Here is a 5,055-nt window from a genome sequence, read left to right as displayed (position 1 = left end):
ATCCCTGAACACAGCTAGTTGTGGTCCTCACCTACCTCACCCTCCACCCTCTCCACATATTGGCAAAGACCAAGAGGAGTGAAAGGTATAAGAAGTATATATAAAAAAAAGTGGAGCCGGATGAATAGTACAGTGGGTAGGGTGCTTCCCTTACAAGCAGCTGACCCTGGTTGGATCCCTGGCATCCTATATGGTCGCCAGTACACTGTTTGTAGAGATTCCTGAGTGCAGAGCCAGGAGTAACTCCTGGGAATCTCTGGGTGTGGCCCCAAAACTAAAACAAAACTTAAAGAAAAATAAAAAGCAAGATAATGTCTCTGTTTCAGGATAGGGGTACATCTGTTGGTACTCAAGAGACCATGTAGTAATGAGATGCAGCAGACTGCATGCAAAGTATCCCTGTAACTGAACCATTCTCTCTGACCCCAAAAACAGAGTCTTTAAGGCTTCTTCATTTACAGAACAATGCTAGCAATCTCAGGCCAACTTCTACTTCTCTTAAATGGTCTCATTGTCAAAAATCTCTTTTTTGAGTCACAAAATATGTACTTACTATCTCTCTGTATTGCTGAAAATGATGGATGAGTTTAACATCTTGCTGGTTATTCTATGAGTCTCTGCAACCCAAGTTCAAGTTTTACTTGCTGATTTTATTTTTGGGGTTTCTGGATAAGACTAGAGAAGGGACAAATTGAGTCTCTTAAACAATAGACAAGTAGCATGTACAGGTTTGTTGTGCACAGTGGTCTACCACTTCTCCATAGAGCTACAGGAAATCCCCGTTTTAGAATAAGAGGTGTGAAGCAAGAATTGGAGCTTAATGGCCACCAGAATTTATGCATATAATTTAGCTGCTTAGAACAGAGTCTAGCCACTACAGATGGGATTGGTTTACATAGAACAAACCTCACTATTCCCTGAGGACTTAGGGTCTCAGCATTTTTAAAAAGACAGATTTGGAGGGGCAGGAGTGGTGACACAAGCAGTATGGAGTCTGTCTTGCCCACACTAGCCTAGGACAGACTATCGTTTGATCCCCCAGCGTCCCATATGGTCCTCCAAGCCAGGAGCGATTACTGAGCACATAGCCAGGAGTAATCCCTGAGCGTCATCGGTATGGCCCCCAAACAAACAAGCAAACAAAGCAATGTTTTAGGACATGTTCCTTTTTTAGATCATTAATTAAAAATAAAAAAGAAAAATTTAAAAAATTACCCATCACTCTTTATTTTTTCAGCAATTAAATTTAATTTGAACATTTCATTCCTTTTTTGGGGGGTTGGGTCACTTCCGGTAGCTCTCAGGGGTTACTCTTAGGTCTGTGCTCAGAAATTACTCCTGGCAGGCACGGAGATATGGTATACGGGGATTCGAACCACTGACAGTCCTGGATCTGGCAAAAGCCCTGGCGCTGTGCTACCGCTGCAGCCCCAATTTGAATATTTCTTATAAATACAAAGCCAAGATAAAAAAAAAATCTCCTCAATATGATACCAAAGTTCCTTCCGTTAGGTCAGTTGGGCAGCAGGTGGGATTTGGCTTAGAGTTTTTTCCTTTGTATAAATAGATAGTGTGCGTCCTTTCTTCCAAAGATTTCTTTTTTTTTTTAATTAATAATTTTTATTTTGACCTGTCTTTTGCTTGTTTAAATCCCCCCCCCTTTTTTTTCCTTTTTATTTTCTTCTTTTTTTTTTCTCTAACCTTCAAACAGAACCACATGAACCATATTGTTCTGCCTCACAATTGAGGGGGAAATAATGGAGGGCACCAAGGCCAGTCATATGAATATTGAGTAGAAATAAACTTAAACAACAAACCCAAAGCCAATTACAACAGAATTGATACCCAATCTACAACAAGCTAGACACAGAAGGACCACCTATACTAGCAGCTTAGGGGGCAAAGGAGAAATGATATGGAATGCATGCTGAGAACAGGGGTGGAGGGAGGACAACATTGGTGGTGGGAATACCCTGATTCAATGTCACTATGTACCTAAAATTCTACTGTGAATGATTTGTGACACAACCTGATGGTGGTTAGGAATTGCTCATGGCTCTGTGCTCTTAGGTCCATCCTGATAGTGCTTAGTTGATCACATGGCATGTCAGGGACAGAGCCAGGATAATGTTATGCAAAGCAAGTGCCTCAATCTTGTACTATCTTTCTGGCTCAAATTTTTTATTTTTTTCTTCTTTTTTAAAAATTTTTATTTTTTAATTTATTTTATCTCAGCTTCAGCCCTCACCAGGGGAGGAGAAGGAGAGAGAGAGGGGTGGGGAAGGAGAAGGAGAAAGAGGTGTGGGGGGAGAGTAAGGGAGAGAGAGGGAGAGAGAGAGCCTCTGAGCAGGGAAGGAGAGCTTGATTTGTTTTATTTTAATTAACATATTTAAGTACTATGATTACAAACATATTTGTAGTTGGATTTCAGTTATAATAAAAGAACACCCCTTTCACCAGTGCAACATTCCCACCACCAATGGCCCCCATCTTCCTCATCTTCCCCCAATTGCTTGTATTTGAGACAGTAATTTTATTTCTCTCATTCACTACCATTGTCATGATATTTGTCAGTGTATTTATTATTCTAATGGAACTCACCACTCTTTGTGGTAAACCTCATACAGTGTGCTGGTCCTACCAGCCCTTAACTATATTGTCTCTGTGTATTATTACAATAATGTCTTATATATTTTTTAAATTCCATAGATGAGTAAGCCTATTCTGTGCCTATCTCTCTCCCTCTGACTTGTTTTACTCAGCATAATAGTTTCCAGTTCCAAGAAAATTTCATGACTTCATTTTCTTGACGGTTGCATAATATTACATTGTATATATGTACCACAGTTTCTTTAGCCACTCATCTGTTGTCAGGCATCTGGGTTGTTTCCAGATGTTTCTGGCTATTGTAAACAGTGCTGCAATGAATATAGTGTAGAGAATGCATTTTTGTATTGTGTTTTTGTGTTTCTAGGGTATATCGTAGGAGTGGTTTAGCTGGATCCTATGGGAGCTCAATTTCCAGTGTTTTGAGGAATCTCCATGTTGTTTTCCATAAAGGTTGGACTAGATGGCATTCCCACTAGCAGTGAATAAGAGTTCCTTTCTCCTCGCATGCCTGCCAGCACTGATTGTTCTTATTCTTTGTGATGTGTGCCAGCCTCTGTAGCATGAGATGGTACCTCATCGTTGTTTTGATTTGCAACTCCCTGATGCTAATGATGGGGAGTATTTTTTTTTTTTTTTTGGTTTTTGGGCCACACCCGTTTGACGCTCAGGGGTTACTCCTGGCTATGTGCTCAGAAATCGCCCCTGGCTTGGGGGAACCATATGGGACGCCGGGGGATCGAACCGCTGTCCGTTCCTTGGCTAGCGCTTGTAAGGCAGGCACCTTACCTCCAGCGCCACCGCCCGGCCCCATGGGGAGTATTTTTAGGTATCTTTCAGGCATTTGTATTTCTTCTTTGAGGAATTGTCTGTTCATTTCTCCTCTCCAATTTTTTATGGGGTTAGATGGGGTTTTTTTTCTTGTTAAGTTCTGTCAGTACCTTGTATCTTAGATATTAGCCCCTTAACTGATGGATATTGGGTGAATAGTACCTCCCAGTCTGTGGGTGGCCTTTGTATCCTAGTCGCTCTTTCCTTTGAGGTACAGAAGCTTCTCAGTTTAATATAGTCCCATCTGTTTATCTCTACTTCCACTTGTTTGGACAGTGCTGTTCCTTCTTAAAGATGCCTTTGGTCTCAATGTAATGGAGCATTTACCTATGTGTTTTTCTATATAATTTATGGTTGTAGGTCTGATATCAAGGTCTTTAATCCATTTGGATTTGCCATTTGTGCATGGAATAAGATGAAGATCCAATTTTACTTTTTTTTTGCATGTGGCTGACAATTTGTCTCAACACCACTTGTTAAAGAGGCTTTTCTTGCTCCATGTTGTGTTACTTGCCCTTTATCTAAGATAAATTGATTGTATTTCAGGGGGACATTCCACTAATTTAAGGCTCTGTCTTTATTCTAATATCATGCTGTTTTTTTTAATGACTATTGCTTTGTAGTACATTTTAAAGTAGGGAAAAGTGATGCCTCCCATATTCTTTTTCTTTAGGGTTGCTTTAGTTATTCGTGGGTGTTTTTTTTTTTTTTTGGTTTGGTTTTTGGGTCACACCCGGCAGTGCTCAGGGGTTACTCCTGGCTCCATGCTCAGAAATCACTCCTGGCAGGCACGGGGGACCATATGGGATGCCAGGATTTGAACCAATGACCTTCTGCATGAAAGGCAAATAAATACCTTACCTTCGTGCTATCTCTCCGACCCCTATTCGTGGGTGTTTATTGTTCCAAATGAATTTCAGGAATGTTTGATTCACTTCTTTGAAGAATGTCATAGGTATCTTTAGAGGAATTGCTTTAAATATGTACAAAGCTTTGGAGAGTGTTGCCTTTTTAATGATGTTAATCTTCCCAATCCTTGAACATGGTATGTGTCTCCATTTCCTTTTGACCTCTTTTAATTTTTGAAGCAGGTTTTGTAATTTTCTTTGTATCAGTGGAGTCACTTCTTTAGCTGACTCCAAGGTATTTCAGATTGTGTAGCACTAATGTAAATGGGATTTTACATTTCCTATCTATCATGTGTGTATAAGAAGGCATTTGATATTTTTTTCTTGTTTATTTTGTAGCCTGCCACTTTGCTATATGAATCTATTGTTTCTAAAGGTGTTTTGGTATAGTCTTTAGGGTTTTATAAATATAGTACCATGTCATCTGCAAATAGTGAGAGCTTGACTTCTTCCTTTCCTATCTGGATGTCCTTGATATTTTTTTTCTTCCCTAATTGCTATGGCAAGTACTTCTAGTACTATGTTGAATAAGAGTGGTGAGAGGGGGTAGCCTTGTCTTGTAACAGATTTTAGAGAAAAGGCTTTAATTTATCCCATTGAGAGTAATATTTGCCATTGAATTGTGGTAGATGGCCTTGATTATATTGAGAAAAGTTCCTTCCATTCCTATCTTATTGGAGTTTTATCATGAATGGGTGTTGATCCTTAT

Source organism: Suncus etruscus, chromosome 16 (assembly GCF_024139225.1).
Source record: "Suncus etruscus isolate mSunEtr1 chromosome 16, mSunEtr1.pri.cur, whole genome shotgun sequence".
Taxonomy (NCBI): Eukaryota; Metazoa; Chordata; class Mammalia; order Eulipotyphla; family Soricidae; genus Suncus; species Suncus etruscus.
The sequence above is the reverse complement of the archived record's forward strand: the minus strand, read 5'-3'. Positions refer to the sequence as shown.